General features: G+C 41.4%; 1 long non-coding RNA gene across 1 annotated transcript in view; it reads right to left on the bottom strand.

Moving 5' to 3' along the window:
• Positions 1 to 1,779: 1,779 nt before the first annotated feature.
• The window catches only part of LOC123522276, a 25,955-nt gene continuing 15,597 nt past the window's right edge, over positions 1,780 to 12,137 (bottom strand). Inside the window, exon 2 of the long non-coding RNA XR_006680548.1 lies at positions 1,780 to 1,880. This is a non-coding gene — a long non-coding RNA (uncharacterized LOC123522276). The remainder of the gene's footprint in view (positions 1,881 to 12,137) is intronic.

Genomic DNA, 12,137 nt, shown 5'->3' with positions numbered 1-12,137 from the left:
TGGCTTGTCTTTCCAGGAGCGTCAGTACAACTATGTCTAGGCCTGGGCCACTGTCATGTGGTTGCCTAGCTACGTGGATGGAAAGGCTGCAGCAAAGTAAAGTAGGTTAGAGGGAGTCCAATGTGAAGTATCAAAATCCGTATCTCTACGCCCCTGGCTCTAGCTGGATTGCTATTGCAAAGAGGCTTCGAGTTGAACTTATGAAAATAAATTGGGTGGCGGAATGTTACTCTTTGCGAGATAAGAGCGGGAAGGTGGAGGTGTATGGATGGTCTTAAGGCCCATTTCTGCTGCTGAAATTCTTAAGAATTCAAAAAGCAAAGGGGAAAACTATGCAGAGAACTCTGAGACACTGCATGAACCATTCCACACCCGCAGTCAACCTTGGAGGATAAAGAAGTATTCTTGTTCTCTGAGCGCTTCACATCGAAAAAAATAAACACACTCCCCCAAAATAGCATACTTTCTGGACCTCATTAGGTGATTGGCTTAACCTTTCTACTTCTGTTGGCACAGCAATGGGGCACAACAGAGAGAAAGCTCTTCATTGGGTTTGGATTTGAAGGTGGGTAGAAGACATGAAGCCATTGAATGTTTGGAGGTACCGAGAGCAAAGATAGGAGAAAGTGGCTAAGAGAGATAAAGGTCACCTGCTTAGCAGGTTTTTCCCAGGCAGTGGTATTGAGACTCATGGATAAAATTGATTTAGCCTCGACTCCTACCTTTGTTTGACCCACAAGGGTGCAATAGTGACAGCAAACACACATACCCCAAATCTCTCTCTACACAATTAATCTCTGATTCTTTTCAATATTTAGGTTTCCTTTATTAAAACTTGAATACTTATGGGAGGAACTCATTAAATAATACCTTAAAGAGGATTTTTCTATCAGTCATCTTTAAGAACTGATTCGGAGAGCGGGAACAGAGGCTCCATGCAGCGGAGAAACACGGGCGTTGAGCGGAAGCAGAGGGACATTCATGTGGGAGGCTGGGGGAGGAAACTCCATACAACTTTACAAGTGAGGCTCGAGCAGATCCCTGGCTGTATAGAGCCTCTATTGGCTCCCAACAAATAGCTGCGGGCTGAGCACAATGTCACAGTATAAGCAAACACTTTATTCACAGAACGGTCCTTTGCATAAACTATGCAACAAAACCGTGCACATATTTTCAGGCATCTATTTAGAAAGAATTATGTCTTAGGCATACGAGTCTCGGTATTCATAGAACTTCACATCGTCAGATGTTTGGCCAGATGCAAGGGGAAAAAAGTGCCTATAAACTACATACAAAATAACAAAAAATATGCAAGACTTTCTCACTTCAAGCCTGATGACCTCATCCCCTGTTTTCATGGATGGGCTTTCATGACTGCATTTAGACCATCTGCTTAACAGTTTCCCCCCATTTCTAGCTAGACACCTAGTAAATGCCATTATGTAAAGGGCACTGGGCAAGAAAGCGTGGGTAGACCCTTGTGAATCTTTAACATAAGGGCTCAGCAAAGCAGAGGTCCGTTAAACCATCTTGATATATAAAGGAAAGAATATATTACTACCTGAGTAAATGGGTTTTCTTGGTGATAGTGACAAAATTAGAAGAACAAGTTTCCTATTGAGAATGATTCTCCAGAAAATGTTTTTTAATTAATTAGTTTATTTATTTTTAACAGCTTCATCGACGTGCCACTCACATCTCATACATTTTAATAATTCATTCCCATTTAAAATAGTCATACAACCATCACCACAGTCAATCCCAGGGCATTTCTTCTTCTTTGCACTTGCTGTTGTTAGCTCCCCAATTCCTGCCAACCTCCCCCGCTGTGTCCCTTGGAAACTCTTCATCCAGTTGTTATCTCTACAGGTTTTCTTATCCTGGATTTTATATACAGAAAAACATAAAAGTCAAAACATAACATAAACAAATGGCCCATCAACAATGACATAAGAAAACATAAAAATCTCAGTGGGAAACAAAGCTGAAAATATTAAAAACTGGAGGAGTTATACATTGGATCAAGAGGGAGATCAAAGGACAAAGTGTCCATTTGTAATTAACCACAAGTGCAGCAATCCACCATACAAGGTACTCTGTCTTAGGCATACGAGTCTCAGTATTCATAGGATACCTTCCCATCCCTGGACTGTAGTTGGAGGGGCCTCACCAAAGGCGTAATCCACATGGAGAACCTTGTCAGTGGCTTTTGGGCTTTCACTATCATTCATAGCCTTCTATAAACTGTGTGTTTGGAATTTAAGCTCGAAGACCTCCTCTGAGTTTGGATTTTATTATTTACAGTTCAGGCAGGGGTGCTTCTGCTGTGTGGATTTAGCTGACACCTCACATAGGTGGCTGCTTGTTTTAAGACAGCCCTTTAAGGCCCTGGCTACTATTCTTTCTGATAGCGAGGCACCATCTGCCTTCTTTGCCACTCTGCTACATAGCACTGGTACCTTCTTCCGTGACCACATCATGGGGCCAGGTATAGAGCCAGGCCATCTCCTAAGAACTAATTGTTCTGAGATTCTGGCTACAATTAAGTGGGAGCTCAAGATTCATTCATGTATCTATGGTTTATATACATCTCTGGTTCATTTTAAAGACATCATTATTATTTTGATAATATTCTACTAATATTACCATTCATTTAGTGAATGGTGTAGAATTGAAAACATTGTCCTGAAAACAAACCCAAAAAAAGCATGCATGTATAGGATAGTTTTAGACCAAAATGCATGGATTATTGATTTGTACAGATTAGCAGTTCAGGCAACTGGACACTATTTCTGCTAACGACGAGGGTTGGAGATAGGGCAAAACGTTCAATAATGTTCATTCACAAAAGGCAAAGAGAACATGAAAACGACACATAAATGGCAGTCTTGTGTCATTTATCGTGCACCCTCCAGGCAAGAGTTGTGAACAAAGTCCAGTGACTTGGGTAGCAGTGGGCTGATTCTTCTCACACTGGGGCATTTCAGTCTGAGACCTAGGGAAGTATGCCAAACTGTTTTTAATGTATTTGACTAAATTATAAGAATAGACAGATTGGTAACAGATTACTCGGACATTTAGAAAATCTGAAATGCAATGTTCACCAGGCCTGCTTCCCTCATTCAGCTTTACCAAAAGCCTGTATTTACTAGGGAAGCTCATTGGAAGGAATGGGGTGCAGTCTCTCTCAGTTTGTCATCTTTCAGACATTTTCTCTAGTTTCCTCTCCCTCTGACCCCGCCACATGTGCCAGAATCAGTTGGAAATTCATGTCATTGCTGCTCTTGGGATCGAACCCAGAGAAGGGTGACCACTTTTTTACGTCTGTCTCCTCTCACTAGCTGAGCACTTTGACGATCACGATCATGGATTATTCATCTTTGTATTCCCAGGATATAGTAGATCCTTGAGTAATGTTTCTTGAGTAAATTTGGTGTAAAATATGTGAACACTCATTAAAGTGTTTTGCTAGTCTTTCTTGTAATTTAAAAAAAAAATTTGAACTGTTGGTTTAGCAGAAAGCATTGCATTGCCCTGGGCAAGCGGGTACATGGCTATTTACCAGGGAGATGTATACATAATTGCATGTGATGCATTTTCATGATTGGAATTCATTTGGTTAGTTTGAATTGGATGAAAGATATCCAATCCACCGTGTTATGTATTTCGTTGGTGGTAAGAAATGAGTTTTCTCTTACTACCTTGCTGAGAACAATTTCTGCATCAGTTGAACTACTGGAATCTTTCACTTTTGCAAACAATAGTTTAGGAGAAAACAATCAACCAAACCACCCTCCCTCACCATTGAGTGGGTCCTGACGCACATGATGCTGTAAGACAGGGTATAACTGCCCAGCGTGTAACTTATGCCACAAGGACTCCTTAGGGCTAAAGAATAGGACCCTTAAAATACTCATCGAATACAACCCCACAGTTTCATCATCCATCAGACTACACACATGCTTTGTTCTAATGGAAAGGAAAGACAGGCTCTAAGAAAAGCACTCACAACCCAGTCCAGGGAGCCTAGGGGCAGACCCACCAGAGTGGGGGGTCCCAGGGGCGTAGATGGCTGTGTTTGGGCCCAGAATTGAGGTCTTTCTTACCAGCAACAGTCAATACTGTGATTGTAGGGGGATAATTCAGACATCCCGAGTGTTTGAGTCTAATTCTTCAAATGGGCTGTTTGTATCTACACAACCGATGGTAACGTGCAGTAAAAATTGAGCTTTTTTTTTTTTAAATTGAGCATTTTTTAAAGAGACGTTTATTAAGTCTTAAATGGGACAAGGACAAGACAAACGCAGAGACATCAGATGAGAGAGATGATTAGCAAGAGGTCATAATGGTGTCCAAGGAGTAGGCAATATACAGAATTTTAAAGGGGGTCAAAGGAAACTGTCACAAATACATAGTTGGTTGCAGATCAACACATTATAGTTACAAGTGAGATTGCTGAAGCAGGAATGGGCCCATGATTGGGACATGTACATTATGTTAGATAGAATAATCTACAAGATTTGTCCAGGGGCCTCCCCTTCAGACAGTCAGGGCATGACTCATGACTGTGTGATCCCCAGGACACTGATCTCCATCAAGGACACTCAGGCTAGCTTCTGGGCGGCTGGGGGTGGGGGGTGGGGGTGGGGGTAGTAGAGATAATCCACCTTCCAGTGGAATTTTTTGACAATGTGTTAGTGCATCAAAGAAATTCAACCTTCTATGAATGAGTTCAATCTGACTTTGGATTTTAGAAGTTAAACAAATCTTCCAAGGGCTCAGATAAAGCTGGGGAGCAGGAGTCAGGAAAGCTTATTTCGAGATTTGTCCTGCATAAATTCATCACAATTTTCAGTATTTCTACCTTCACCAAAATGAGATCCTGGACATGAGAGAAACACACAAGAGCAAAGATAAGAAAGTGCTTCTCCGACCCGTTGGGAAGCGCACCTCGTAGTATTCTCGGGGCTTGTGGTTTCTAGGATGTCAGACTTCCGGCAGGCCTGTAGCTTGTTCTAGCCATCCAGATAAAGATGGGTTTGGAAGCAGTTCAAAGAACAGTCACTCAGATGATTAAACGCTCCAGAGATGGTTGTTATTAAAGATAGTTAAAGGAATTGTAATTATTTATCCCATTGAAAGTGGCTGTTGTTGTTATTGCTGTAATAACAGTTGAGAGTTAGAGCAGTCATTCTCAAAATTTGTCCCAGGACCAATCCAAGCAGAATCCCTTGGGAATCTGTTAGAAACGCACATCCTCAGGCTCCACCCCAGAAATGCCAGGGGTGGGCATTAGAACCGTATGTTTTCTAGCAAGTCTTGCATGTCGTTATGTTGCTCACTCCACTTTGAAAAGCGCCCTGGTTTAGAGAACAGGAGCACTGGCCACAGTGCAATTGTGAAAGTGCATGGTATAAACCAATGGCATAGAAAATAGGGGTGGGTGGATCCTTAGAGGTTGAATTTGTCGTCCATCAAAGATACCAGATAGTAACAGAGGAAAGTGAGGAAGTAATTTGCAGGAAATGACGCATCACCCAGGAGGTCACCACGGTCCTCCCTTCCTCCCACCTTCTCACGCTCTTTCTTCCTCTCATTTCTCTCAAGGAGCACGCAGAACCCAGTGACTGCTTTCTCCGTGTGGTGACATGCTCATAGCTTAGTTTTGCTCAAATCTGAAGTCTTGAGAAAACACTCCAGTGTGAGCAATAAAGTCCCTGGCACGCCTGTAACTTAAGCAGCGACAGCTTTTACCAGCTCATAACTTGTGAAAAGAATCATGACTTTCTAAACATTAAAGAAAAGGAAGACAGAAAGAATACAGGGCAGAAAGAATGGACAGAAGAAAGGAGGGTTGAAAGAGAATGGAGTACAGAGAGCTAATGACCACATTGCTACACAAGAAGAGGGAGAGATAAATAAAAGAGGACTTTCACTATTTCTGAATAACATTCCCTTCTAATAGCATAATACACTGGAGCCTTGCTAAGAATTCTGTCCTCTGGGGCCAGGTTGTGGGATTGCTTAATCATGAATTTCAAATAATTTTAACAATTTGAATTGCGTTGGTGTGACATCTTTGTAACTAAACCTCTTGACTAGATCTAGAACATACCTCTTCTTTCTTAATAGAGAAATTTTAGTTGAGGATCCAGGTATAAATGCATCACAAAAAATCTTACTCTGTTACATGTACTATGTAAATAAAGGATATATGGGGCATATTAGTAACCTTACATACGATGGACAAAGCACTGTCCGCTTCCTTTAACCTGAATCTTCTCTATTTCTATCAATCCAAAGAGAGAGCAAGAAGATGTATGCAGTAGTTGTTTCAATTCTTCACATATGAACTGTCCTTTATATTTATTACCTAAAGCAAAATGTTGACCCAAGATCAACTTATCCTTGGAATTCATCATTTATCTGGGTGCTAGTTTCTTAATATTAGTAGTTGTCCAGAGATTAATGGAACTATGAGACCAACCCAACAAATCACAATAGCTCAGTCCCTTGGTAGGAATTACAGAGTGATCCTTTGAGGGGAAGACATTGGTATCCTCACTTCAGTCACTTGTCAAAGCTTTTGGTGGATTTTTTTTCAGTCAATTTGAATCAAATATTTGAATGAGATGACTCTGAAAATAAGATCTAATATAGCAGATTTATTTTCTCACAGTTTAGCAGGCTAGAAGTATGAACTCAGGGTGCTCACCCCAGGGAAGTCTTCATCCCTCTGTTGGCTGTGGGGACGTCCCAGTCGTGGTCTCTTTTCAGCGTAGGATCCTTAGCTCTTGGGTGATCTTCATGTGCCATGACTCTATCTGCCCCACCTCGATGTGCTTGCTTGCTTTGTCTACTTTTTTATATCTCAAAAGAGATTAACTGAAGACACACCTACATTAATATTATTTCACTAATATAGTAAAGAAATCCCATTCCAAAATGGAATTATAACCAAAATGAGTTTGCTTTTACAACACTTTTGTGGAAGGGGGCGGGGGGAGTTACTCAATTCTATCCATCAAGCTCCACCCTTTTACCTCTGCTAATCATGTCCTTCCCAAATATATATCTATCCCCCAAATCTCATTTTCTGCATCATCTCAATAAGGTATGGATCAGATTTTAGGCATATTTCATCCTTGGACAAATTTCCTCCTTATTTGTGAACCTGTGAAATCTAGATAACACAAGTTATCTGCTTCCAAAGTGTAATGGTGAAAGGTGCACAAGATAGATTTTTCCATTACAAATAGAAGGAATTGGAGAGAATAAAAGGGATAATGGGCACTGAATCTCATGGAATAAATTGTGTCCCCTCACAATATGTGTAACTAAGCAAAGCCACGATTTTCAGTTGTTCAGCAGTGATCTAGTGATATGATCTGGAGTAAGAAATATGTAAAGGGGATTGCAGGTGGGATGTAATACTCACTGCCCGGCTCCTATGCCGGGGGAGCTTTCCTGGGGTTTGACTTATAACATCTTTTAACTTGTATGGAGAAATAAGTGATGGGAGGGTGCTCTATTACCAACAAGGAAGAACATCCAGGAACTAGGCGCCTGTGCTGGGAACCTCCTAGATCCAGAGGAAGATTGATGTCAAGACACATGGAGATCTCTGAGAAATGCTGGACCTATGGACTCTTGAGGAAGACTTGGCTCTTCTTCCTGAGCTGTTAACTCGACAGAAAGAAAGCCTAGAGTTGGTGCTATGAATTTCTACTTTCAGCCTCCTAACCTCTGAGAGAATAGATTCATTTCTGTCTGTTCAAGCCTCCCACATGTGATAACCCTATTATAACAAACTCCCTGCCCTCCAGACTCTGGGTGTTGGCCATCCTCTTGGGATTCTGGATAGAAGGTCCTTGACTAGGGGCAGAGGCCCCACCTTCCATGTCTGCTGAAGTGTACAACTTACCTCATTGTCTTTGGGTGACCCCATTCTCCTATTCCATTTGATTGATGGCTCCCACATCCTCAGCCCCAGTAGACTCCATTTTCCTTCTCCTTGAACATGGTAATTCCACTCCCTCAACTTTGATTGGGCCCAGCCTCTTGCCTCACCTGGACGGCAGCCCACACTCTCGAACTAAATTTCTGTGACCTAAGTCTTAACCTGGGAGAGGATGACTGCATCCTTTGGCCATGGCTCCACTCTTTGAGACCTAGAAGGCTGTGGGTCCACTCTGAGATGACCCTGAGATGAACTCTCTCCCTGTCCTCCTAAAAGTCTTGCCGTCTCCTAACTTCTCTAGAGATGATTCCTTTGTTAAAGGACGCGATGAAGCTTCTTTGTTCTGTTTCCTGAAGTAGACAGCTTTTATTTAGTCCTGTGTCTCTCAGTCTATGCTGAGGGGTTTTCTGATGTGGTGAGTGGTTGGTTAAATACATCAGTCACAGGCTTAATTTCTTTAACAAAGTTTGTGTAGTCATGTCCTTGGTGAAAGTTCTAGGACATGTGTTTTTACTTTGTACAACAGAATTTCTCAAATCTTTATGTTTGTTTTCATTTTGCACAGTTAATTTTTAAGTCTATGCTTTCCTCCCACATTATACAATAAACAAGCAGGAGAAATTATGTGAAAACCATGCTATAAATCTTGCTTAGAAAGCTCCTCAGACAAATATTCAAGTTCTTCACTTAAAAGTTCTACCTTCCATCAAGCATTTGAGCCTAATTCATATTTGCTCTTTGCCACTGCATTGCTTTCTTCCTTCGTCCAATCACATGTTCATCATTTCCTTGAACCAGTTCACCAGAAGTGCATCGAATGCCCATGCGCCTAGCAGCATACTGTTGGTGGTGCAAGGTGTGTTCCTTAAGGTAGCAGAGACTTTCTTTATGGTGCTTCTTAGTTTCTTCTGAGCCACCACCAGAATTGCTTTTGAGTCTATAATTGTACCGACAATCTCTTCAAGACAACCTGAGGCAGATAAAAAACTCTCCAGCGTCTACTCATTATCCAATCCCAAAGCAACTTCCACATTTTAGATATTTGTTACAGCAGCATCCTGCTCTCTAATACCAAATTGGGGCTCCGGGTTGGGGCGGGGGAGAGGGCGGGAGGGAGATAAAATTTCAGTTCATAACAGTGGATAATGGTGGTTCAGTTGTAGAATTCTCACCTTCTGTGAAAGATCTATGGGTTCAATGTCCAGTCAGTGCACCTCATGGACGGCCATTACCCATCTGTCAATGGAGGTTTACATAGTGTGTGTCGCTAAACAGGTTTCGTAGAGTGTCCAAATGAACATGAACCAGAAAGGAGGGCCTGGCTATAGCTATTTGCCTTGAAATATCATTCTGTGGCAACCCTGTGGATGGTAATGGCCAATCTGCAGCTCATGGTGGTGATGACGCCGATGGCACAGCATTTTGTTCCATGATGCATGGGTTCACCAGGAAGTGGGGGTCATCATGGAGTTGAAGGTCAACTCAATGGCAACTTACAATTGGAGTAAGATGATGCAGATCTTTCATACTGTTCAAGGTTGCCAAGGAGATCGCTGTGGGATTTGAACATAAAAATCCAATTCTAAGGGTGAAACAATGCTTGCGTGCTTATCATACTCTACTCTCCATTTGTAAGTCCACAAAGAAGAGAGTAGAAGTGTCCCACTGTGTTTCCTAGGTTGCTCTCAACAGAACAGATCGCCAGGCCTTTTCTCTCATGAAGCGGTGGGATGGTTTTGAGTAGCACATTAAAAAAAATTATACACACAAACTGAAGGTATAGGATCTCTATTTAAGGTTATTATGGCAGTGAGTTTGGGTAACGCAAATAGTTAAGTGCTTGACTATTTGCTTAAAGGTTAGCAGTTCCAACCCATCCAGAAACCTCTTAGATGACAGGCCTGGTGATCTGCTTCCAAATGATCACAACCTTGAAAATCCTGCGAAGCTGTTCTCTGCACAGATAGGGTCCAGGAAACATCGGAGCGTGAGGACTGACCAGAATGATGAAACGACTTGAACTCACGCCCTGAGAGGGATAGTTGAAGGAGCTGGGTGTGTGGTGCCTTGTACTTTTCTATAGAACTGCCCTTTTGGGTCTCCAAGGCTGTTTATCTTTATAGGAATAGAAAGTTTCATCTTTTCCCTCAGAGCTACTAGTGGGTTTGAGCTTTTGACCTTATAGTTAGCATTCCAATGTTTACCCAACAATGCCACCAGGGAATGCGGTAGTCTAGTGCCTTCTGAAAGCAATGCCCCATACTTGTTTTTAATATCTGTATAGTAAGGATGAATCAACACAATCTATCTCATTTTATAGCTACCATCTCCATACATTTTAAAAGAAATAGTCACCAATGGAGTTACAGCTAGAAAATTTGTCATGTGTAACTCTTGACTTTCACTGTCTGACAAACCTACTGTTGATTGTGATCAGGCATTGATTAAGTAGGGGCCATTTAATATCATCTGGAGTCCTGGCTCTATAACTGTGGTCGAATGTTAGGAGCACATGTTGATAATAATGTTAAGTGAATGTGAACAGTTGTAAGGTGTCCTTTCTTGGATATCTTCAAGATATTGAGATGATCTCATTATTATTTAAGTCAGACCATTCTACCACAACTGCCAGTCATCACTAATAAAATGTGATAAAACAAAATTCTAGCAATCAAGAAATACTGATGTTTATGACTTATAATGTCATAACCTCTTGGATTTCTCCTTCCCACAGCTGGTAATGATGCCACTGTCTTCAACACTGGTTTTAACCCCAGATAGTAATGCCAGGGGGCTGCCGTCAGTCCCAGTGGTTGGTAAACACTTAAACTGTCCTAAGCACCAGCAGAAAAGAAATCGATGGCTCTTTTGAGTCTTTGCATTCACAATAGATTTAACACAAAGCAGATTTACCCAATGTCAGAAAATAACTGATGTCAGTTACTATCTCAAGGGGTACCAACCATAACCAGGGGGCTGAGAGGAGCAACCTAATATGGGAGTTTTCTGAGGGACTAACAAGCGAATTAAGTAATTTGGTACAAATAATAGGTCCATTGCTAAATTTAAGCTTCATTTCCCATGTTTTTTTTTTAACTACTAGAGACTAATCTGAATAGTCTCATTCTCAGGGAACCCTCCTCTCAAGGGACATTTGTCCCTGAGCGTCTCCAGAATGTTCAGGGGCGTTCCACCATCTCGACAATTATGCCACCTGGTAAAAATCCCTGGACTATGGCAAACAAGGCCAATAAATCTCTCAGCGTTGAAAGAGTTGAGGGTCAGAAACTTGCACTAAATTTTGCATATAGGTTTATAATAATAATTGCACACACACAATCTTTCAGGACTGGCTTACCTGGCACTTTGACGTCCCAGAATGACACATGACTTTAAAATGTGAATACGTAAGCCTCTTCAATGGCGATAGAGTCAACTGGCAGAGAAATAGGCACCAGATGACAATTGAACACAGCACATTTTTTTCTAGCTCTCTATATATAGTGTTGTCTTTTGAGTTACTAGATGCCAACTTCCCTAGATCATTAGTCTTCCCCTGCCCTGCACAACTTCCTCTATGAAAACAGAATATACCACCAGAATGTTGACAATAGCTATGATTCTGCTAAGTACTCATCTAAAAAAATTTTTTAAAAACAGTCTCATTTAAAATATACTAACCTAAAAATACACACAAACCAAATGTTGGTGCACCGTAGGAGTTGCGTGTTCTGATTTCCTCACTGCATCTGGTAAGTGCATGCTATTAGCTACACTTGGTACAACATGGTACAGCTTGACATATTCTGGGATTTATTAAAATGTAAATTACAAAGCAGAAAAGAATGTTCAGACAATTGGATTACTCCATTGACTGAATGTTCTCATACTGCATCTATTTTTGTCAACGCGATGGGGGTCCTTGCTGTAGCGTGCTGAATGGAATCTCTCTTGTGGGGTCTGGGGAAGCTTGTGAAAGGGAAGCGAGACCTACTCATTTCATTTTTAACTTACCTCTGCAAAAAGCAACAGATCGTGAATATTTTCTAAAACAAATTCTGATAATTTTGGCTCATAGTTATTGGAAGATTACCATTTACATCGATTTATCAGGGTCTATGATTGGATCTGTAGTTCATTCAGGAGGACAAGGCTACAATGGCTTGCTTTTGCGCTC

This window comes from Echinops telfairi, unplaced genomic scaffold (assembly GCF_000313985.2).
Source record: "Echinops telfairi isolate 266 unplaced genomic scaffold, ASM31398v2 ScPeMD7_5167;HRSCAF=5991, whole genome shotgun sequence".
In the NCBI taxonomy this organism is placed as follows: domain Eukaryota; kingdom Metazoa; phylum Chordata; class Mammalia; order Afrosoricida; family Tenrecidae; genus Echinops; species Echinops telfairi.
This window is presented reverse-complemented; position numbering and strand designations above follow the sequence as displayed.